Source organism: Phyllobates terribilis, unplaced genomic scaffold (genome assembly GCF_046119375.1).
Source record: "Phyllobates terribilis strain yellow unplaced genomic scaffold, ASM4611937v1 Scaffold_11__3_contigs__length_659146591, whole genome shotgun sequence".
Classification (NCBI taxonomy): Eukaryota; Metazoa; Chordata; class Amphibia; order Anura; family Dendrobatidae; genus Phyllobates; species Phyllobates terribilis.
Window position 1 is genome coordinate 607565030 of NW_027362771.1, and position 24622 is coordinate 607589651.

Genomic DNA, 24622 nt, shown 5'->3' on the forward strand with positions numbered 1-24622 from the left:
CTGTATTGATAATCCTAAAAAGGCAGCAGGGATATGAGCCAGCAGTTAGACTTCTTTTGACCAAGATTGATTTTGGCAAATTTTGAGAATGGTTGATCCTTGATTGAACTGACATGGATGTAACATAGATGGTAAATTATGTAGTTAATTCTGATGCCTAAAGCCAACATGACTATTCATATGCCGTATTCATATGTATGACTTGCTCACATGTTCCTTTTCTTCTACAGCACAGTGAAGATCACTTGATGTTACATTTGCTTTCTTAGAGAACACAGAAGCAAAACAGGAATTTAAAAGTTCAGTCTTCTCAACATCATTATTGACCACTTTACCCTTTTCATCCTTTAAAAATCCTATAGCATCTTTGGCTTTTCTTTAACTTTTGACTTACTTCCAAAATCCTTTCTTATTGCTTTTGGTCTCTCTTGCAAGCCTCAATTCATTACTGGCTTTAGCTCTTCTAACGCTAGCCCAACTTTCCCTGCAGACAGCATTATATTCTTCTTTAGATATGAACCCTTTTTTCACTTGATATTCATTTCTTTGTTCCTTTTTAGCAAGCTTTTAAGTTCAGTATTCAGCCATCCTGGTTTCCATAAATTCTTTCCATTCTTCCTTCTTTTCGGGATTGTTACTGATTGTGCAGTGAGAATTTAATTTAACAAAATCTCCCATCCTTCCTGGACATTTCTTTCCTTTAGAACATTCTACCTTTCCTTCCTTTTTACTGAGTCCATTAAAAACTGCCTTTCTACAGTCCAATCTTAAAATCTCAGTTTTCGCAGGTTTTCCACCTTTTGTAGTTCAAAAGTATAGGATAGAATTACCGCTGTCTCCTAAATTCTCAATCCCCTTTAATTCCTCAACTGTTTCCTAATTTTTGGTAAAAATTAGATCCAAATAAATAATGGCAGCGGTGGGATTTGAACCCACGCCTCCAGAGAGACTGGAGCCTTAATCCAGCGCCTTAGACCGCTCGGCCACGCTACCTCATACGGAAGTTCAAACTTATTTAAATCAGAAATTTGCTAATGATATAAGTTGTGGAAAACATTGTATAACTAATTAGACAAAAATACAAATGTTATTATGCAAGAAAAACGTAGTTATCAGGGATTTGTTTGTACATTGCCTCTGGGTCACCATTTTACAAAACATATGACTTGTATCCAGATATTTAACTAATCTTTCCTCTGTTGGCTCATCCGCTAATTTTTAGATATCACTTTATTAGGTGGTATAGATTACTTGCTATGATCTCCCATATATAGGACACTCAAACATGAAGGATTCCTACACCCCTGCCTGTACGTAACAGATAATCAGAAGCAGCAACAAGGAAGACATTATACAGCAGTGCAGAGCAATGTACAGTCATATGAAAAAGTTTCGGCACCCCTATTAATCTTAAGCTTAATGTTCTATAAAAATTGGTGTTTTTGCAACAGCTATTTCAGTTTGATATATGTAATAACTGTAGGATACAGTAATGTTTCTGCCTTGAAATGAGGTTCATTGTACTAACAGAAAATGTGCAATCTGCATGCAAACAAAATTTGACAGGTGCATAAGTATGGGCACCTCACCAGAAAAGTGACATTAATAGTTAGTAGATCCTCCTTTTGCAAAAATAACAGCCTCTAGTCGCTTCCTGTAGCTTTTAATGCGTTCCTGGATCCTGGATGAAGGTATTTTTGACCATTCCTCTTTACAAAACAATTCCAGTTCAGTTAAGTTTGATGGTCGCCGAGCATGGACAGCCCTCTTCAAATGATCCCACAGATGTTCAATGATATTCAGGTCTGGGGACTGGGATGGCCATTCCAGAACATTGTAGTTGTTCCTCTGCATGAATGCCTGAGTAGATTTGGAGCGGTGTTTTGGATCATTGTCTTGCTGAAAGATCCATCCACTTTGTAACTTCATATTTATCACTGATTCTTGAACACTATTGTCAAGAATCTGCTGATACTGAGTGGAATCCATGCGTCCCTCAACTTTAACAAGATTCCCAGTGCCAGCATTGACCACACAGCCCCAAAGCATGATGGAACCTCCACCAAATTTTACTGTGGGTAGCAAGTGTTTTTCTTGGAATGCTGTGTTTTTTTGCCACCATGCATAACGCCTTTTTGTATGACCAAATAACTCAATCTTGATTTCATCAGTCCACAGGACCTTCTTCCAAAAAGAAATTGGCTTCTCCAAATGTGCTTTTGCATACCTCAGCCAACTCTGTTTGTGGCGTGCTTGCAGAAACGGCTTCTTTCGCATCACTCTCCCATACAGCTTCTCCTTGTGCAAAGTGCCTTGTATAGTTGACCGATGCACAGTGACACCATCTGCAGCAAGTTGATGCTGCAGCTCTCTGGAGGTGGTCTGAGGATTGTCCTTGACTGATCTCACCATTCTTCTTCTCTGCCTTTCTGATGTTTTTCTTGGCCTGCCACTTCTGGCCTTAACAAGAACTGTCCCTGTGTTCTTCCATTTCCTTACTATGTTCCTCACAGTGGAAACTGACAGGTTAAATCTCTGAGACAGCTTTTTGTATGCTTCCCCTGAACAACTATGTTGAATAATCTTTGTTTTCAGATCATTTGACAGTTGTTTTGAGGAGCACATGATGCCACTCCTCAGAGGAGATTCAAACAGGAGAACAACTTGCAAGTGGCCACTTTAAGTAGCTTTTCTCATGATTGCATACACCTGGCTATAAAGTTCAAAGCTCCATGAGGTTACAAAACCAAAAAAAGTGCTTTAGTAAGTCAGTAAAAAGTAGGTAGGAGTATTTAAAACAAGAAAATGATAAGGGTGCCCATACTTATGCACCTTTCAAATTTTGTTTGAATGCAGATTGCACATTTTCTGTTAGTACAATAAACCTCATTTCAAGGCAGAAACATTACTGTGTCCAACAGTTATTACATATATCAAACTGAAATAGCTGTTGCAAAAACACCAATTTTTATAAAACATTAAGCTTAAGATTAATAGGGGTGCCCAAACTTTTTCATATGACTGTAGCTATGAGTTCATCACTAGGGTGACTTACTGGAAAGCAGCAGAAGCAGCATGGCTCTGTTTATGTTTGCTAATCACTCTACTCATCATGTATTGATAATCCTAAAAAGGCATCAGGGATATGAGCTAGCAGTTAGACTTCTTTTGACCAAGATTGATCTTGGCAAATTTTGAGAATGGTTGATCATTGATTGAACTGACATGGATTTAAAATAGATGGTAAATTATGTAGTTAATTCTGATGCCTAAAGCCAACATGACTATTCATATGCCGTATTCATACGTATGACTTGCTCACATGTTCCTTTTCTTCTGCAGCACAGTGAAGATCACTTGATGTTACATTTGCTTTCTTAGAGAACACAGAAGCAAAACAGGAATTTCAAAGTTCAGTCTTCTCAACATCATTATTGACCACTTTACCCTTTTCATCCTTTAAAAATCCTATAGCATCTTGGCTTTTCTTTAACTTTTGACTTACTTCCAAAATCCTTTCTTATTGCTTTTGGTCGCTCTTGCAAGCCTCACTTCATTACTGGCTTTAGCTCTTCTAACACTAGCCCAGCTTTCCCTGCAGACAGCATTATATTCTTCTTTAGATATGAACCCTTCTTTTCATTTGATATTCATTTCTTTGTTCCTTTTTAGCAAGCTTTTAAGTTCAGTATTCAGCCATCCTGGTCTCCATAAATGCTTTCCATTCTTCCTTCTTTTCGGGATTGTTACTGATTGTGCAGTGAGAATTAAATTTAGCAAAATCTCCCATCCTTCCTGGACATTTCTTTCCTTTAGAACATCCTACTTTTCCTTCCTTTTTACTGAGTCCATTAAAAACTGCCTTTCTACAGTCCAATCTTAAAATCTCAGTTTTCGCAGGTTTTCCACCTTTTGTAGTTCAAAAGTATAGGATAAAATTACCGCTGCCTCCTAAATTCTCAACCCCCTATACTTCCTCAACTGTTTCCCAATTTTTGGTAAAAATTAGATGCAAATAAATAATGGCAGCGGTGGGATTTGAACCCACGCCTCCACAGAGACTGGAGCCTTAATCCAGCGCCTTAGACCGCTCGGCCACGCTACCTCATACGGATGTTCAAACTTATTTAAATCAGAAATTTGCTAATGATATAAGTTGCGGAAAGCATTGTATAACTAATTAGACAAAAATACAAATGTTATTATGCATGAGCAACGTAGTTATCAGGGAGTGGTTTGCACATTGACTCTGGGGCGCCATTTTACAAAACATATGACTTGTATCCAGATATTTAACTAATCTTTCCTCTGTTGGCTCATCCGCTAATTTTTAGATATCACTGTATTGGGTGGTATAGATTACTTGCTATGATCTCCCATATATAGGACACTCAAACATGAAGGATTCCTACACCCCTGCCTGTACGTAACAGATAATCAGAAGCAGCAGCAAGGAAGACATTATACAGCAGTGCAGAGCAATGTAGCTATGAGATCATCACTAGGGTGACTTATTGGAAAGCAGCAGAAGCAGCATGGCTCTGTGTATGTTTGCTAATCACTCTGCTCATCCTCTATTGATAACCCTAAAACGGCTGCAGGGATATGAGCTAGAAGTTAGACTTCTTTTGACCAAGATTGATTTTGGCAAATTTTGAGAATGGTTGATCATTGATTGAACTGACATGGATGTAACATAGATGGTAAATTATGTAATTAATTCTGATGCCTAAAGCTAACATGACCACTCATATGCAGTATTCATACGTATGATTTGTTCACATGTTCCTTTACTTCTACAGCTCAGTGAAGATCACTTGATGTTACATTTGCTTTCTTAGAGAACAGAGAAGCCAAATAGGAATTAAAAAGTTCAATCTTCTCAACATCATTATTGACCACATTACCCTTTTCATCTTTTAAAAATCCTATAGCAACTTTGGCTTTCCTTTAACTTTTGACTTACTTCCAAAATCCTTTCTTATTGCTTTTGGTCTCTCTTGCAAGCCTCAATTCATTACTGGCTTTCGCTCTTCTAACGCTAGCCCAGCTTTCCTTGCAGACAGCATTATATTCTTCTTTAGATATGAACCCTTCTTTCCATGTGATACTCATTTCTTTGTTCCTTTTTAGCAAGCTTTTAAGTTCAGTATTCAGCCATCCTGGTCTCAATAAATGCGTTCCATTCTTCCTTCTTTTCGGGATTGTTACTGATTGTGCAGTGAGAATTAAATTTAGCAAAATCTCCCATCCTTCCTTGACATTTCTTTCCTTTAGAACATCCCACCTTGCCTTCCTTTTTACTGAGTCAATTAAAAACTGCCTTTCTACAGTCCAATCTTAAAATCTCAGTTTTTGCAAGTTTTCTTCCTTTTGTAGTTCAAAATTATAGGATAGCATGATCGCTGCCTCCTAAGTTCTCAATCCCCTTTACTTCCTCAACCGTTTCCTAATTTTTGGTAAAAATTAGATCGAAATAAATAATTGCAGTGGTGGGATTTGAACCTCCGCCTCCAGAGAGACTGGAGCCTAAATCCAGCGCCTTGGACCGCTCCCTCTTACATATGTTTAAGGTTATTTATATCAAAAGTTTGCTTTTGATGTAAGTGGCAGAAAATATTTTATATCCAATAATACAAAAAACAAATGTTATTATGCAACAGCAACGTAATTATTAGGGATTTGTTTGTACATTGACTCTAGGGCACCATTTTACAAAACATATGACTTGTATCCAGATATTTAACTAATCTTTCTTCTGTTGGCTCATCTGCTAATTTTTAGATATCACTGAATTAGGTGGTATAGATTACTTGCTATGATCTCCCATATACAGGACCCTCAAACATGAAGGATTCCTACACCCCTGCCTGTACGTAACAGATAATCAGAAGCAGCAGCAAGGAAGACATTATACAGCAGTGCAGAGCAGTGTAGCTATGAATCCTTCACTAGGGTGACTTACTGGAAAGCAGCAGAAGCAGCATGGCTCTGTTTATGTTTGCTAATCACTCTACTCATCCTGTTTTGATAATCCTAAAAAGGCAGCAGGGATATGAGCTAGCAGTTAGACTTCTTTTGACCAAGATTGATTTTGGCAAATTTTGAGAATGGTTGATCATTGATTGAACTGACATGGATGTAACATAGATGGTAAATTATGTAGTTAATTCTGATGCCTAAAGCCAACATGACTATTCATATGCCGTATTCGTACGTATGACTTTCTCACATGTTCCTTTTCTTCTACAGCACAGTGAAGATCACTTGATGTTACATTTGCTTTCTTCGAGAACACAGAAGCAAAACAGGAATTTAAAAGTTCAGTCTTCTCAACATCATTATTGACCACTTTACCCTTTTCATCCTTTAAAAATCCTATAGCATCTTTGGCTTTTCTTTAACTTTTGACTTACTTCCAAAATCCTTTCTTATTGTTTTAGGTCTCTCTTGCAAGCCTCACTTCATTACTGGCTTTAGCTCTTCTAACGCTAGCCCACCTTTCCCTGCAGACAGCATCATATTCTTCTTTAGATATGAACCCTTCTTTCCATTTGATATTCATTTCTTTGTTCCTTTTTAGCAAGCTTTTAAGTTCAGTATTCAGCCATCCTGGTCTCCATAAATGCTTTCCATTCTTCCTTCTTTTTGGGATTGTTACTGATTGTGCAGTGAGAGTTTAATTTAGCAAAATCTCCCATCCTTCCTGGACATTTCTTTCCTTTAGAACATCCTACTTTTCCTTGCTTTTTACTGAGTCCATTAAAAACTGCCTTTCTACAGTCCAATCTTAAAATCTCAGTTTTCGCAGGTTTTCCACCTTTTGTAGTTCAAAAGTATAGGATAAAATTACCGCTGCCTCCTAAATTCTCAACCCCCTATACTTCCTCAACTGTTTCCTAATTTTTGGTAAAAATTAGATCCAAATAAATAATGACAACGATGGGATTTGAAGCCACGCCTCCAGAGAAACTGGAGCCTTAATCCAGCGCCTTAGACCGCTCGGCCACGCTACCTCATACGGATGTTCAAACTTATTTAAATCAGAAATTTGCTAATGATATAAGTTGCGGAAAACATTGTATAACTAATTAGACAAAAATACAAATGTTATTATGCATGATCAACATTATTATCAGGGATTTGTTTGTACATTGACTCTGGGGCACCATTTTGCAAAACATATGACTTGTATCCAGATATTTAACTAATCTTTCCTCTGTTGGCTCAACCGCTAATTTTTAGATATCACTGAATTAGGTGGTATAGATTACTTGCTATGATCTCCCATATACAGGACCCTCAAACATGAAGGATTCCTACACCCCTGCCTGTACGTAACAGATAATCAGAAGGAGCAGCAAGGAAGACATTATACAGCAGTGCAGAGCAATGTAGCTATGAGTTCATCACTAGGGTGACTTACTGGAAAGCAGCAGAAGCAGCATGGCTCTGTTTATGTTTGCTAATCACTCTACTCATCCTGTATTGATAATCCTAAAAAGGCAGCAGGGATATGAGCCAGCAGTTAGACTTCTTTTGACCAAGATTGATTTTGGCAAATTTTGAGAATGGTTGATCCTTGATTGAACTGACATGGATGTAACATAGATGGTAAATTATGTAGTTAATTCTGATGCCTAAAGCCAACATGACTATTCATATGCCGTATTCATATGTATGACTTGCTCACATGTTCCTTTTCTTCTACAGCACAGTGAAGATCACTTGATGTTACATTTGCTTTCTTAGAGAACACAGAAGCAAAACAGGAATTTAAAAGTTCAGTCTTCTCAACATCATTATTGACCACTTTACCCTTTTCATCCTTTAAAAATCCTATAGCATCTTTGGCTTTTCTTTAACTTTTGACTTACTTCCAAAATCCTTTCTTATTGCTTTTGGTCTCTCTTGCAAGCCTCAATTCATTACTGGCTTTAGCTCTTCTAACGCTAGCCCAGCTTTCCCTGCAGACAGCATTATATTCTTCTTTAGATATGAACCCTTTTTTCACTTGATATTCATTTCTTTGTTCCTTTTTAGCTAGCTTTTAAGTTCAGTATTCAGCCATCCTGGTCTCCATAAATGCTTTCCATTCTTCCTTCTTTTCGGGATTGTTTCTGATTGTGCAGTGAGAATTTAATTTAACAAAATCTCCCATCCTTCCTGGACATTTCTTTCCTTTAGAACATTCTACCTTTCCTTCCTTTTTACTGAGTCCATTAAAAACTGCCTTTCTACAGTCCAATCTTAAAATCTCAGTTTTCGCAGGTTTTCCACCTTTTGTAGTTCAAAAGTATAGGATAGAATTACCGCTGTCTCCTAAATTCTCAATCCCCTTTAATTCCTCAACTGTTTCCTAATTTTTGGTAAAAATTAGATCCAAATAAATAATGGCAGCGGTGGGATTTGAACCCACGCCTCCAGAGAGACTGGAGCCTTAATCCAGCGCCTTAGACCGCTCGGCCACGCTACCTCATACGGAAGTTCAAACTTATTTAAATCAGAAATTTGCTAATGATATAAGTTGTGGAAAACATTGTATAACTAATTAGACAAAAATACAAATGTTATTATGCAAGAAAAACGTAGTTATCAGGGATTTGTTTGTACATTGCCTCTGGGTCACCATTTTACAAAACATATGACTTGTATCCAGATATTTAACTAATCTTTCCTCTGTTGGCTCATCCGCTAATTTTTAGATATCACTTTATTAGGTGGTATAGATTACTTGCTATGATCTCCCATATATAGGACACTCAAACATGAAGGATTCCTACACCCCTGCCTGTACGTAACAGATAATCAGAAGCAGCAACAAGGAAGACATTATACAGCAGTGCAGAGCAATGTACAGTCATATGAAAAAGTTTCGGCACCCCTATTAATCTTAAGCTTAATGTTCTATAAAAATTGGTGTTTTTGCAACAGCTATTTCAGTTTGATATATGTAATAACTGTAGGATACAGTAATGTTTCTGCCTTGAAATGAGGTTCATTGTACTAACAGAAAATGTGCAATCTGCATGCAAACAAAATTTGACAGGTGCATAAGTATGGGCACCTCACCAGAAAAGTGACATTAATAGTTAGTAGATCCTCCTTTTGCAAAAATAACAGCCTCTAGTCGCTTCCTGTAGCTTTTAATGAGTTCCTGGATCCTGGATGAAGGTATTTTTGACCATTCCTCTTTACAAAACAATTCCAGTTCAGTTAAGTTTGATGGTCGCCGAGCATGGACAGCCCTCTTCAAATGATCCCACAGATGTTCAATGATATTCAGGTCTGGGGACTGGGATGGCCATTCCAGAACATTGTAGTTGTTCCTCTGCATGAATGCCTGAGTAGATTTGGAGCGGTGTTTTGGATCATTGTCTTGCTGAAAGATCCATCCACTTTGTAACTTCATATTTATCACTGATTCTTGAACACTATTGTCAAGAATCTGCTGATACTGAGTGGAATCCATGCGTCCCTCAACTTTAACAAGATTCCCAGTGCCAGCATTGACCACACAGCCCCAAAGCATGATGGAACCTCCACCAAATTTTACTGTGGGTAGCAAGTGTTTTTCTTGGAATGCTGTGTTTTTTTGCCACCATGCATAACGCCTTTTTGTATGACCAAATAACTCTATCTTGATTTCATCAGTCCACAGGACCTTCTTCCAAAAAGAAATTGGCTTCTCCAAATGTGCTTTTGCATACCTCAGCCAACTCTGTTTGTGGCGTGCTTGCAGAAACGGCTTCTTTCGCATCACTCTCCCATACAGCTTCTCCTTGTGCAAAGTGCCTTGTATAGTTGACCGATGCACAGTGACACCATCTGCAGCAAGTTGATGCTGCAGCTCTCTGGAGGTGGTCTGAGGATTGTCCTTGACTGATCTCACCATTCTTCTTCTCTGCCTTTCTGATGTTTTTCTTGGCCTGCCACTTCTGGCCTTAACAAGAACTGTCCCTGTGTTCTTCCATTTCCTTACTATGTTCCTCACAGTGGAAACTGACAGGTTAAATCTCTGAGACAGCTTTTTGTATGCTTCCCCTGAACAACTATGTTGAATAATCTTTGTTTTCAGATCATTTGACAGTTGTTTTGAGGAGCACATGATGCCACTCTTCAGAGGAGATTCAAACAGGAGAACAACTTGCAAGTGGCCACTTTAAGTAGCTTTTCTCATGATTGCATACACCTGGCTATAAAGTTCAAAGCTCCATGAGGTTACAAAACCAAAAAAAGTGCTTTAGTAAGTCAGTAAAAAGTAGGTAGGAGTATTTAAAACAAGAAAATGATAAGGGTGCCCATACTTATGCACCATTCAAATTTTGTTTGAATGCAGATTGCACATTTTCTGTTAGTACAATAAACCTCATTTCAAGGCAGAAACATTACTGTGTCCAACAGTTATTACATATATCAAACTGAAATAGCTGTTGCAAAAACACCAATTTTTATAAAACATTAAGCTTAAGATTAATAGGGGTGCCCAAACTTTTTCATATGACTGTAGCTATGAGTTCATCACTAGGGTGACTTACTGGAAAGCAGCAGAAGCAGCATGGCTCTGTTTATGTTTGCTAATCACTCTACTCATCATGTATTGATAATCTTAAAAAGGCATCAGGGATATGAGCTAGCAGTTAGACTTCTTTTGACAAAGATTGATCTTGGCAAATTTTGAGAATGGTTGATCATTGATTGAACTGACATGGATTTAAAATAGATGGTAAATTATGTAGTTAATTCTGATGCCTAAAGCCAACATGACTATTCATATGCCATATTCATACGTATGACTTGCTCACATGTTCCTTTTCTTCTGCAGCACAGTGAAGATCACTTGATGTTACATTTGCTTTCTTAGAGAACACAGAAGCAAAACAGGAATTTCAAAGTTCAGTCTTCTCAACATCATTATTGACCACTTTACCCTTTTCATCCTTTAAAAATCCTATAGCATCTTGGCTTTTCTTTAACTTTTGACTTACTTCCAAAATCCTTTCTTATAGCTTTTGGTCGCTCTTGCAAGCCTCACTTCATTACTGGCTTTAGCTCTTCTAACACTAGCCCAGCTTTCCCTGCAGACAGCATTATATTCTTGTTTAGATATGAACCCTTCTTTTCATTTGATATTCATTTCTTTGTTCCTTTTTAGCAAGCTTTTAAGTTCAGTATTCAGCCATCCTGGTCTCCATAAATGCTTTCCATTCTTCCTTCTTTTCGGGATTGTTACTGATTGTGCAGTGAGAATTAAATTTAGCAAAATCTCCCATCCTTCCTGGACATTTCTTTCCTTTAGAACATCCTACTTTTCCTTCCTTTTTACTGAGTCCATTAAAAACTGCCTTTCTACAGTCCAATCTTAAAATCTCAGTTTTCGCAGGTTTTCCACCTTTTGTAGTTCAAAAGTATAGGATAAAATTACCGCTGCCTCCTAAATTCTCAACCCCCTATACTTCCTCAACTGTTTGCTGATTTTTGGTAAAAATTAGATCCAAATAAATAATGGCAGCAGGGGGATTTGAACCCACACATCCAGAGAGACTGGAACATTAATCCAGCGTCTTAGACTGCTCGGCCACGCTACCTCATACGGATGTTCAAACTTATTTAAATCAGAAATTTGCTAATGATATAAGTGGGGGAAAACATTGTATAACTAATTAGACAAAAATACAAATGTTATTATGCATGAGCAACGCATTTATCAGGGATTTGTTTGTACATTGACTCTGGGGCACCATTTTACAAAACATATGACTTGTATCCAGATATTTAACTAATCTTTCCTCTGTTGGCTCATCCGCTAATTTTTAGATATCACTGAATTAGGTGGTATAGATTACTTGCTATGATCTCCCATATACAGGACCCTCAAACATGAAGGATTCCTACACCCCTGCCTGTACGTAACAGATAATCAGAAGGAGCAGCAAGGAAGACATTATACAGCAGTGCAGAGCAATGTAGCTATGAGTTCATCACTAGGGTGACTTACTGGAAAGCAGCAGAAGCAGCATGGCTCTGTTTATGTTTGCTAATCACTCTACTCATCCTGTATTGATAATCCTAAAAAGGCAGCAGGGATATGAGCTAGCAGTTAGACTTCTTTTGACCAAGATTGATTTTGGCAAATTTTGAGAATGGTTGATCCTTGATTGAACTGACATGGATGTAACATAGATGGTAAATTATGTAGTTAATTCTGATGCCTAAAGCCAACATGACTATTCATATGCCGTATTCATACGTATGACTTGCTCACATGTTCCTTTTCTTCTACAGCACAGTGAAGATCACTTGATGTTACATTTGCTTTCTTAGAGAACACAGAAGCAAAACAGGAATTTCAAAGTTCAGTCTTCTCAACATCATTATTGACCACTTTACCATTTTCATCCTTTAAAAATCCTATAGCATCTTTGGCTTTGCTTTAACTTTTGACTTACTTCCAAAATCCTTTCTTATTGCTTTTGGTCTCTCTTGCAAGCCTCAATTCATTACTGGCTTTAGCTCTTCTAACGCTAGCCCAGCTTTCCCTGCAGACAGCATTATATTCTTCTTTAGATATGAACCCTTTTTTCACTTGATATTCATTTCTTTGTTCCTTTTTAGCAAGCTTTTAAGTTCAGTATTCAGCCATCCTGGTCTCCATAAATGCTTTCCATTCTTCCTTCTTTTCGGGATTGTTACTGATTGTGCAGTGAGAATTTAATTTAACAAAATCTCCCATCCTTCCTGGACATTTCTTTCCTTTAGAACATTCTACCTTTCCTTCCTTTTTACTGAGTCCATTAAAAACTGCCTTTCTACAGTCCAATCTTAAAATCTCAGTTTTCGCAGGTTTTCCACCTTTTGTAGTTCAAAAGTATAGGATAGAATTACCGCTGTCTCCTAAATTCTCAATCCCCTTTAATTCCTCAACTGTTTCCTAATTTTTGGTAAAAATTAGATCCAAATAAATAATGGCAGCGGTGGGATTTGAACCCACGCCTCCAGAGAGACTGGAGCCTTAATCCAGCGCCATAGACCGCTCGGCCACGCTACCTCATACAGAAGTTCAAACTTATTTAAATCAGAAATTTGCTAATGATATAAGTTGTGGAAAACATTGTATAACTAATTAGACAAAAATACAAATGTTATTATGCATGAGAAACGTAGTTATCAGGGATTTGTTTGTACATTGCCTCTGGGTCACCATTTTACAAAACATATGACTTGTATCCAGATAATTAACTAATCTTTCCTCTGTTGGCTCATCGCTAATTTTTAGATATCACTTTATTAGGTGGTATAGATTACTTGCTATGATCTCCCATATATAGGACACTCAAACATGAAGGATTCCTACACCCCTGCCTGTACGTAACAGATAATCAGAAGCAGCAGCAAGGAAGACATTATACAGCAGTGCAGAGCAATGTAGCTATGAGTTCATCACTAGGATGACTTACTGGAAAGCAGCAGAAGCAGCATGGCTCTGTGTATGTTTGCTAATCACTCTGCTCATCCTGTATTGATAACCCTAAAAAAGGCTGCAGGGATATGAGCTAGCAGTTAGACTTCTTTTGACCAAGATTGATTTTTGGCAAATTTTGAGAATGGTTGATCATTGATTGTACTGACATGGATGTAACATAGATGGTAAATTATGTAATTAATTCTGATGCCTAAAGCTAACATGACCACTCATATGCAGTATTAATACGTATGACTTTTTCACATGTTCCTTTTCTTCTACAGCACAGTGAAGATCACTTGATGTTACATTTGCTTTCTTAGAGAACAGAGAAGCCAAATAGGAATTTAAAAGTTCAGTCTTCTCAACATCATTATTGACCACATTACCCTTTTCATCTTTTAAAAATCCTATAGCAACTTTGGCTTTTCTTTAACTTTTGACTTACTTCCAAAATCCTTTCTTATTGCTTTTGGTCTCTCTTGCAAGCCTCAATTCATTACTGGCTTTCGCTCTTCTAACGCTAGCCCAGCTTTCCCTGCAGACAGCATTATATTCTTCTTTAGATATGAACCCTTCTTTCCATGTGATAATCATTTCTTTGTTCCTTTTTAGCAAGCTTTTAAGTTCAGTATTCAGCCATCCTGGTCTCAATAAATGCTTTCCATTCTTCCTTCTTTTCGGAATTGTTACTGATTGTGCAGTGAGAATTAAATTTAGCAAAATCTCCCATCCTTCCTGGACATTTCTTTCCTTTAGAACATCCTACTTTTCCTTCCTTTTTACTGAGTCCATTAAAAACTGCCTTTCTACAGTCCAATCTTAAAATCTCAGTTTTTGCAGGTTTTCCACCTTTTGTAGTTCAAAAGTATAGGATAAAATTACCGCTGCCTCCTAAATTCTCAACCCCCTATACTTCCTCAACTGTTTCCCAATTTTTGGTAAAAATTAGATCCATATGAATAATGGCAGCGGTGGGATTTAAACCCACGCCTCCAGAGAGACTGGAGCCTTAATCCAGCGCCATAGACCGCTCGGCCACGCTACCTCATACGGAAGTTCAACCTTATTTAAATCAGAAATTTGCTAATGATATAAGTTGTGGAAAACATTGTATAACTAATTAGACAAAAATACAAATGTTATTATGCATGAGAAACGTAGTTATCAGGGATTTGTTTGTACATTGCCTCTGGGTCACCATTTTACAAAACATATGACTTGTATCCAGATAATTAACTAATCTTTCCTCTGTTGGCTCATCCGCTAATTTTTAGATATCACTTTATTAGGTGGTATAGATTACTTGCTATGATCTCCCATATATAGGACACTCAAACATGAAGGATTCCTACACCCCTGCCTGTACGTAACAGATAATCAGAAGCAGCAGCAAGGAAGACATTATACAGCAGTGCAGAGCAATGTAGCTATGAGTTCATCACTAGGGTGACTTACTGGAAAGCAGCAGAAGCAGCATGGCTCTGTGTATGTTTGCTAATCACTCTGCTCATCCTGTATTGATAACCCTAAAAAAGGCTGCAGGGATATGAGCTAGCAGTTAGACTTCTTTTGACCAAGATTGATTTTTGGCAAATTTTGAGAATGGTTGATCATTGATTGAACTGACATGGATGTAACATAGATGGTAAATTATGTAATTAATTCTGATGCCTAAAGCTAACATGACCACTCATATGCAGTATTCATACGTATGACTTTTTCACATGTTCCTTTTCTTCTACAGCACAGTGAAGATCACTTGATGTTACATTTGCTTTCTTAGAGAACAGAGAAGCCAAATAGGAATTTAAAAGTTCAGTCTTCTCAACATCATTATTGACCACATTACCCTTTTCATCTTTTAAAAATCCTATAGCAACTTTGGCTTTTCTTTAACTTTTGACTTACTTCCAAAATCCTTTCTTATTGCTTTTGGTCTCTCTTGCAAGCCTCAATTCATTACTGGCTTTCACTCTTCTAACGCTAGCCCAGCTTTCCCTGCAGACAGCATTATATTCTTCTTTAGATATGAACCCTTCTTTCCATGTGATACTCATTTCTTTGTTCCTTTTTAGCAAGCTTTTAAGTTCAGTATTCAGCCATCCTGGTCTCAATAAATGCTTTCCATTCTTCCTTCTTTTCGGGATTGTTACTGATTGTGCAGTGAGAATTAAATTTAGCAAAATCTCCCATCCTTCCTGGACATTTCTTTCCTTTAGAACATCCTACCTTTCCTTCCTTTTTACTGAGTCCATTAAAAACTGCCTTTCTACAGTCCAATCTTAAAATCTCAGTTTTCGCAGGTTTTCCTCCTTTTGTAGTTCAAAATTATAGGATAGCATGATCGCTGCCTCCTAAGTTCTCAATCCCCTTTACTTCCTCAACCGTTTCCTAATTTTTGGTAAAAATTAGATCGAAATAAATAATGGCAGTGGTGGGATTTGAACCTCCGCCTCCAGAGAGACTGGAGCCTAAATCCAGCGCCTTGGACCGCTCGGCCACGCTACCTCTTACATATGTTTAAGGTTATTTATATCAAAAGTTTGCTTTTGATGTAAGTGGCAGAAAATATTTTATATCCAATAATACAAAAAACAAATGTTATTATGCAACAGCAACGTAATTATTAGGGATTTGTTTGTACATTGACTCTGGGGCACCATTTTACAAAACATATGACTTGTATCCAGATATTTAACTAATCTTTCTTCTGTTGGCTCATCTGCTAATTTTTAGATATCACTGAATTAGGTGGTATAGATTACTTGCTATGATCTCCCATATACAGGACCCTCAAACATGAAGGATTCCTACACCCCTGCCTGTACGTAACAGATAATCAGAAGCAGCAGCAAGGAAGACATTATACAGCAGTGCAGAGCAGTGTAGCTATGAATCCTTCACTAGGGTGACTTACTGGAAAGCAGCAGAAGCAGCATGGCTCTGTTTATGTTTGCTAATCACTCTACTCATCCTGTTTTGATAATCCTAAAAAGGCAGCAGGGATATGAGCTAGCAGTTAGACTTCTTTTGACCAAGATTGATTTTGGCAAATTTTGAGAATGGTTGATCATTGATTGAACTGACATGGTGTAGCGCTGGCGTCCCTGCCCTCTGCTAGGCAGGGACGCTGCTCCCCTCACCGCTCTGCTGTCAGCGCGCGCTCCATCCCGGCGTCCTCTCCCCGCTCTGCTGTCAGCGCGCGCTCCGTCCCGGCGTCCTCCTCCTGCTCTGCTGTCAGCGCGCGCTCCGTCCCGGCGTCCTCCTCCTGCTCTGCTCTCAGCGCGCGCTCCTTCCCGGCCCCTGTGCTTAGGGCGCGCGCTTCCCTCCTCTTAAAGGGGCCGCGCGCGCCGCCCTAAAGAGTCCACGGCCAATGGCCGGAGGACTTCATCATATATAAGGCACCTCCTCCAAAATGGAGGTGCCCGAGCAATGTTGTTTGCACCTGTGTCTCACCTGTGCTTCAGCCCTCAGGTCCCGTTGCCAGTTACCTGCCAGTTACCTGCCAGTTTCCTGCCAGTTTCCTGCTAGTTACCTGCCTGATTCCTGCCTGAATACTTGTTACCTGCCTGCCTGCCTGAGGTCCGACGGTCTGCCTTACAACTCCGGTCAGTCTGTCTAAGGACCAACTTGTCCGCTCACCTGGGAGCGCACATCAGCTATCTGCCTGCTTGCCTGAGGTCCGACGGTCTGCCTTACTACTCCGGTCAGTCTGTCTATGGACCAGCTTGCCCGCTCACCTGGGAGCGCTTCTCCGCTACCTGCCTGCTTGCCAGCCCGGAGGCTCCGTTGTCACGTGCTGTGACCACCAGCTATCTCAGAGACTCTTGCCCGCTCACCTGGGAGCGCATCTCCGTTACCTGCCTGCTTGCCAGCCCGGAGGTCCCGTTGTCACGTGCGGTGACCACCAGCTATTCCAGAGACTCTTGCCCGCTCACCTGGGAGCGCTTCTCCGTTACCTACCTGCCTGCCAGCCCGGAGGTTCCGCCGTCACGTGCCGTGACCACCTGCTATTCCAGAGACTCTCGCTTGCTCACCTGGGAGCACACATCTACCATCTGCCTGCTAGCCTACCCGGAGGCTCCGCCATCACAGGTCGTACCTACCCCTTACCCAGAGACTGCCCTGATCACTTGCCGTAACTCTCTGTCCGTTCACCCAGAGACTGCCACCCGCTCCCTTACAAGGGCCGCCCCCTTGTATAGTAGCTCAGAGGTTCCGCCTCCCGGACCCGTTACAGTTTGCTCGGGCCATGGAACCCGGTGGCACCCAAGCTCCCTCGCTCACGGACCTGTGTCATGAACTGTCCCGTCAAAGGTCCCAACAGGAGTCCATCCTGGGTCACCTGCGGAATGTCAATACTCGCCTGGATACTCTGACAACACCACCTGCAACTACGGCCAGTACCATGGTATCCTTTTCCGGACCCCGGGTCTCTGCACCTCCTCGCTTCGGAGGCGACTCCGTCCTGGCTCGGGGCTTCATAAATCAGTGCACCCTGCATTTTGAACTATTGTCCCACCAGTTTAACTCCGACCGAGCCAAAATTGCATTCATCATGTCCCATCTCACCGGGGAGGCTCTGGCCTGGCTAAATCCTCTATGGGAGAGAGGAGACCCCCTGGTGTCCGACTTGCCTGCCTTTCTCACGGCTTTCCGGAAAGCCTTCGACGAACCCGGACGGAGGACCTCATCCGCATCATCTCTGCTACGCCTCCGTCAGGGAAGCCTCACCGTGGGTCAATATGCCATACGGTTCCGTACCCTTGCCTCGGAGCTGGCCTGGGATAACGAAGCTCTGGTATCCGTCTTCTGGGAGGGTCTGTCCGGCCGTATTAAAGATGAACTTGCTGGTCGGGACATTCCTACCACTCTCGATGACCTAATAACTCTTGCCACCCGGATTGACCTACGGTTCCAGGAACGTGCCAAAGAGGTCACCCGTGAAAAGGGGCTTCCACGTCTGGTTCCTACTTTTCTGAAACCCGTCACTCCTTCCGTTTCTCCCCAGGTACACTCTCCTGAGCCTATGCAGGTCGACCAGACCAAGATGGTCAAATCCCGTCAGGACTTTCGCCGTGCCGAGGGGAGCTGCTTCTACTGTGGCAGTAAGGAGCATCGGATCCGTGCCTGCCCGGAGAGGTCGGGAGAACGCCTGTGTCTAGGTTCGCTCAGAGGACTTGATCTAGACAAAAATAAATCCTCTCCATCCCTGCTGCTGTCTGTCTCAATCATCTGCGGGGAGAATCGTTATTCCGAACTAGCCCAACTTGACTCTGGAGCAGCCGGAAATCTTATTTCACTGTCCCTGGTGGAGAAATACCGCATCCCCACCAAACCTCTGGCTGTACCCTTGTCTGTTGTTGCCGTGGATGGGGTCCTCTTATCTCGCCCCATCCAATTCATCACCGAATCCATTACTCTGCAAGTGGGTATGCTGCATTCAGAGAGTATCTCCCTTCATGTTCTGCCTGGACTCTCTCACGCCCTCTTGCTAGGTCTGCCTTGGCTCCAGAGACATGCACCCGTGCTTGACTGGCAAACCGGAGAGGTCCTTCGCTGGGGACAAGACTGTCATAAAACCTGTCTGGTTCCCGTCCATTCCGTCCGTCCCTCTCCTATCCCAGCTAATCTCCCTGGACTTCCGATTCCTTATTGGTCTTGTGCTGATGTCTTTGATATGGAGGAGGCAGAGACATTACCACTTCATAGACCATGTGACTGCCCCATCGATCCCGCCAGAGTAATGCAGGTGGCCCCCGTGAGTCTAAATTGTCTCCCTCCTGGTAAGACGTTCGTATCGGTACCTGATCGGGAGAGGATCCTACACTGGGGTCATTCGTCTAAACTAGCTGGCCACGCCGGTCAGAAAAAGACCCTCCAGCTTATTACCCGGCACTACTGGTGGCCTAACCTGCACAAGGATGTTATGGACTTTGTTTCTGCCTGTGTGTCCTGCGCCCGCAACAAGGTTCCGAGACACCTGTCGGCCGGCCGCCTTCTTCCTCTGCCAGCACCTGCTGCCCCCTGGCAGCATATAGCGATGGACTTCGTAACTGATCTGCCCGTCTCTGCCGGTTGTACGGTCATTTGGGTGGTCGCTGACCGCTTTTCCAAGATGGCTCACTTCATTCCCCTGCCAGGTCTTCCGTCTGCACCCGAGCTGGCTAGAATCTTTATCCGCCACATCTTCCGTCTTCATGGCCTGCCCCGTCACATCGTGTCGGATCGAGGAGTACAGTTCACTTCTCGTTTCTGGAGAGCCACTTGTAAATTGCTAGACGTCACTCTGGACTTCTCCTCCGCTTACCACCCACAGTCTAATGGTCAAGTGGAGCGGATCAATCAGAACCTGACCAGTTACCTCCGGCACTTCGTTAATGCTCACCATTCTGACTGGGTGGATCTCCTGCCATGGGCCGAATTCTCGTACAACAATCACGAGAGCGAGTCTTCCTCCATATGGGAGAGTACCCGGTCCGCACTCCTTCTGTCATCCGAGCGTATGAAAAGGCACGCTGACAAAGGACGTCTGGATCCTCCTCAATTCCGTCCTGGGGATAAAGTCTGGCTCTCGTCCAAATATGTCCGGCTCAAGATCCCTTCCTATAAGTTGGGGCCTCGGTTCATCGGCCCACTGGAGGTTATCAGTCAGATCAACCCGGTGGCCTATAAATTGAAACTCCCGGCCAACTTACGGATCCCTAACTCCTTCCATGTATCTCTCCTCAAACCTGTGGTACTTAACTCTTTTTCTAAGTCTACAGGTATGCCTCTTGCTCCGGTTTCTGCTGAGGACGAGTTTGAGGTAGAGAACATTCTTGCCACCAAAAGGGTAAGAGGAAAGACCTTTTTCTTGGTAGATTGGAGGGGGTTTGGTCCTGAGGAGAGAACGTGGGAGCTCCGGGAGAATATCCATGCCCCTCTCATCCTAGCTAAATTTCTGTCTGGCCTAAAAAAGGGGGGGCCTAAAGGGGGGGGTACTGTAGCGCTGGCGTCCCTGCCCTCTGCTAGGCAGGGACGCTGCTCCCCTCACCGCTCTGCTGTCAGCGCGCGCTCCGTCCCGGCGTCCTCCTCCTGCTCTGCTCTCAGCGCGCGCTCCTTCCCGGCCCCTGTGCTTAGGGCGCGCGCGCGCTTCCCTCCTCTTAAAGGGGCCGCGCGCGCCGCCCTAAAGAGTCCCCGGCCAATGGCCGGAGGACTTCATCATATATAAGGCACCTCCTCCAAAATGGAGGTGCCCGAGCAATGTTGTTTGCACCTGTGTCTCACCTGTGCTTCAGCCCTCAGGTCCCGTTGCCAGTTACCTGCCAGTTACCTGCCAGTTTCCTGCCAGTTTCCTGCTAGTTACCTGCCTGATTCCTGCCTGAATACTTGTTACCTGCCTGCCTGCCTGAGGTCCGACGGTCTGCCTTACAACTCCGGTCAGTCTGTCTAAGGACCAACTTGTCCGCTCACCTGGGAGCGCACATCAGCTATCTGCCTGCTTGCCTGAGGTCCGACGGTCTGCCTTACTACTCCGGTCAGTCTGTCTATGGACCAGCTTGCCCGCTCACCTGGGAGCGCTTCTCCGCTACCTGCCTGCTTGCCAGCCCGGAGGCTCCGTTGTCACGTGCTGTGACCACCAGCTATCTCAGAGACTCTTGCCCGCTCACCTGGGAGCGCATCTCCGTTACCTGCCTGCTTGCCAGCCCGGAGGTCCCGTTGTCACGTGCGGTGACCACCAGCTATTCCAGAGACACTTGCCCGCTCACCTGGGAGCGCTTCTCCGTTACCTACCTGCCTGCCAGCCCGGAGGTTCCGCCGTCACGTGCCGTGACCACCTGCTATTCCAGAGACTCTCGCTTGCTCACCTGGGAGCACACATCTACCATCTGCCTGCTAGCCTACCCGGAGGCTCCGCCATCACAGGTCGTACCTACCCCTTACCCAGAGACTGCCCTGATCACTTGCCGTAACTCCCTGTCCGTTCACCCAGAGACTGCCACCCGCTCCCTTACAAGGGCCGCCCCCTTGTATAGTAGCTGTAACGGGTCCGGGAGGCGGAACCTCTGAGCTACTATACAAGGGGGCGGCCCTTGTAAGGGAGCGGGTGGCAGTCTCTGGGTGAACGGACAGGGAGTTACGGCAAGTGATCAGGGCAGTCTCTGGGTAAGGGGTAGGTACGACCTGTGATGGCAGAGCCTCCGGGTAGGCTAGCAGGCAGATGGTAGATGTGTGCTCCCAGGTGAGCAAGCGAGAGTCTCTGGAATAGCAGGTGGTCACGGCACGTGACGGCGGAACCTCCGGGCTGGCAGGCAGGTAGGTAACGGAGAAGCGCTCCCAGGTGAGCGGGCAAGAGTCTCTGGAATAGCTGGTGGTCACCGCAAGTGACAACGGGACCTCCGGGCTGGCAAGCAGGCAGGTAACGGAGATGCGCTCCCAGGTGAGCGGGCAAGAGTCTCTGAGATAGCTGGTGGTCACAGCACGTGACAACGGAGCCTCCGGGCTGGCAAGCAGGCAGGTAGCGGAGAAGCGCTCCCAGGTGAGCGGGCAAGCTGGTCCATAGACAGACTGACCGGAGTTGTAAGGCAGACCGTCGGACCTCAGGCAAGCAGGCAGGTAGCTGATGTGCGCTCCCAGGTGAGCGGACAAGTTGGTCCTTAGACAGACTGACCGGAGTTGTAAGGCAGACCGTCGGACCTCAGGCAGGCAGGCAGGTAACAAGTATTCAGGCAGGAATCAGGCAGGTAACTAGCAGGAAACTGGCAGGAAACTGGCAGGTAACTGGCAGGTAACTGGCAACGGGACCTGAGGGCTGAAGCACAGGTGAGACACAGGTGCAAACAACATTGCTCGGGCACCTCCATTTTGGAGGAGGTGCCTTTTATATGATGAAGTCCTCCGGCCATTGGCCGGGGACTCTTTAGGGCGGCGCGCGCGGCCCCTTTAAGAGGAGGGGAGCGCGCGCGCGCGCGCCCTAAGCACAGGGGCCGGGAAGGAGCGCGCGCCGAGAGCAGAGCAGGAGGAGGACGCCGGGACGGAGCGCGCGCTGACAGCAGAGCGGGGAGAGGACGCCGGGCACGGAGCAGAGCGGTGAGGGGAGCAGCGTCCCTGCCTAGCAGAGGGCAGGGACGCCAGCGCTACAGTACCCCCCCCTTTAGGCCCCCCCTTTTTTAGGCCAGACAGAAATTTAGCTAGGATGAGAGGGGCATGGATGTTCTCCCGGGGCTCCCACGTTCTCTCCTCAGGACCAAACCCCCTCCAATCTACCAGAAAAAAGGTCTTTCCTCTTACCCTTTTGCTGGCAAGAATGTTCTCTACCTCAAACTTGTCCTCAGCAGAAACCAGAGCAGGAGGCGTACCTGTAGACTTAGAAAAAGAGTTAAGTACCACAGGTTTGAGGAGAGATACATGGAAGGAGTTAGGGATCCGTAAGTTGGCCGGGAGTTTCAATTTATAGGCTACCGGGTTGATCTGACCGATGACCACCAGTGGGCCGATGAACCGAGACCCTAACTTATAGGAAGGGATCTTGAGTCGGACATATTTGGACGAGAGCCAGACTTTATCCCCAGGACGGAATTGAGGAGGGTCCATCGCTAAATGCTGCCAGGGGGCAGCAGGTACTGGCAGAGGAAGAAGGCGGCCGGCCGACAGGTGTCTCGGAACTTTGTTGCGGGCGCAGGATACACAGGCAGAAACAAAGTCCATAACATCCTTGTGCAGGTTAGGCCACCAGTAGTGTCGGGTAATAAGCTGGAGGGTCTTTTTCCGACCGGCGTGGTCAGCTAGTTTAGACGAATGACCCCAGTGTAGGATTCTCTCCCGATCAGGTACCGATACGAACGTCTTACCAGGAGGGAGACAATTTAGACTCACGGGAGCCACCTGCATTACTCTGGCGGGATCGATGGGGCAGTCACATGGTCTATGAGGTGGTGATGTCTCTGCCTCCTCCTTAACAAAGACATCAGCACTAGACCAATAAGGAATCGGAAGTCCAGGTAGATTAGCTGGGATAGGAGAGGGACGGACGGAATGGACGGGAACCAGGCAGGTTTTATGACAGGCCTGTCCCCAGTGAAGGACTTCTCCGGTTTGCCAGTCAAGCACGGGTGCATGTCTCTGGAGCCAAGGCAGACCTAGCAAGAGGGCGTGAGGGAGACCAGGCAGAACGTGAAAGGAGATACTCTCTGAATGCAGCATTCCTACCTGCAGAGTAATGGATTCGGTGATGAATTGGATGGGGCGAGGTAAGAGGCCCCCATCCACGGCAACAACAGACAAGGGTACAGCCAGAGGTTTGGTGGGGATGCGGAATTTCTCCACCAGGGACTGTGAAATAAGATTTCCGGCTGCTCCAGAGTCAAGTTGGGCTAGTTCGGAATAACGATTCTCCCCGCAGATGATTGAGACTGACAACAGCAGGGATGGAGAGGATTTATTTTTGTCTAGATCGACCCCTCTGAGTTAACCTAGATACAGGCGTTCTCCCGACCTCTCCGGGCAGGCACGGATCAGATGCTCCTTACTGCCACAGTAGAAGCAGCTCCCCTCGGCACGGCGGAAATCCTGACGGGATTTGACCATCTTGGTCTGGTCGACCTGCATAGGCTCAGGAGAGTGTACCTGTGGAGAAACGGAAGGAATGACGGGTTCCTGGAAAGCAGGAGCTAGACGTGGAATCCTTCTCTCACGGGTGACCTCTTTGGCACGCTCCTGGAACCGTAGGTCAATCCGGGTGGCAAGGGTTATTAGATCATCGAGAGTGGTAGGAATGTCCCGACCAGCAAGTTCATCTTTAATACGGCCGGACAGACCCTCCCAGAAGACGGATACCAGGGTTTCGTTATCCCAGGCCAGCTCCGAGGCAAGGGTACGGAACCGTATGGCATATTGGCCCACGGTGAGACTTCCCTGACGGAGGCGAAGCAGAGAAGATGCGGATGAGGTCCTCCGTCCGGGTTCGTCGAAGGCTTTCCGGAAAGCCATGAGAAAGGCAGGCAAGTCGGACACCAGGGGATCTCCTCTCTCCCATAGAGGATTTAGCCAGGCCAGGGCCTCCCCGGTGAGATGGGACATGATAAAGGCAATTTTGGCTCGGTCGGAGTTAAACTGGTGGGATAATAGTTCAAAATGCAGGGTGCACTGATTTATGAAGCCCCGAGCCAGGACGGA

General features: G+C 44.1%; 6 non-coding genes across 6 annotated transcripts; all 6 read right to left on the minus strand.

Moving 5' to 3' along the window:
- Window positions 1–911: 911 nt before the first annotated feature.
- Window positions 912–993, minus strand: TRNAL-AAG (transfer RNA leucine (anticodon AAG)). Its single transcript has one exon. It is a non-coding gene; the product is annotated as a tRNA-Leu (tRNA).
- A 3030-nt stretch (window positions 994–4023) lies between these two features.
- TRNAL-AAG (transfer RNA leucine (anticodon AAG)) lies at window positions 4024–4105 on the minus strand. The gene has a single exon. It is a non-coding gene; the product is annotated as a tRNA-Leu (tRNA).
- A 2829-nt stretch (window positions 4106–6934) lies between these two features.
- TRNAL-AAG (transfer RNA leucine (anticodon AAG)) lies at window positions 6935–7016 on the minus strand. Its single transcript has one exon. It is a non-coding gene; the product is annotated as a tRNA-Leu (tRNA).
- A 1378-nt stretch (window positions 7017–8394) lies between these two features.
- TRNAL-AAG (transfer RNA leucine (anticodon AAG)) lies at window positions 8395–8476 on the minus strand. Its single transcript has one exon. It is a non-coding gene; the product is annotated as a tRNA-Leu (tRNA).
- Window positions 8477–12966: 4490 nt separating this feature from the next.
- Window positions 12967–13048, minus strand: TRNAL-AAG (transfer RNA leucine (anticodon AAG)). Its single transcript has one exon. It is a non-coding gene; the product is annotated as a tRNA-Leu (tRNA).
- A 1380-nt stretch (window positions 13049–14428) lies between these two features.
- TRNAL-AAG (transfer RNA leucine (anticodon AAG)) lies at window positions 14429–14510 on the minus strand. The gene has a single exon. It is a non-coding gene; the product is annotated as a tRNA-Leu (tRNA).
- Between the last annotated feature and the right edge of the window lie 10112 nt (window positions 14511–24622).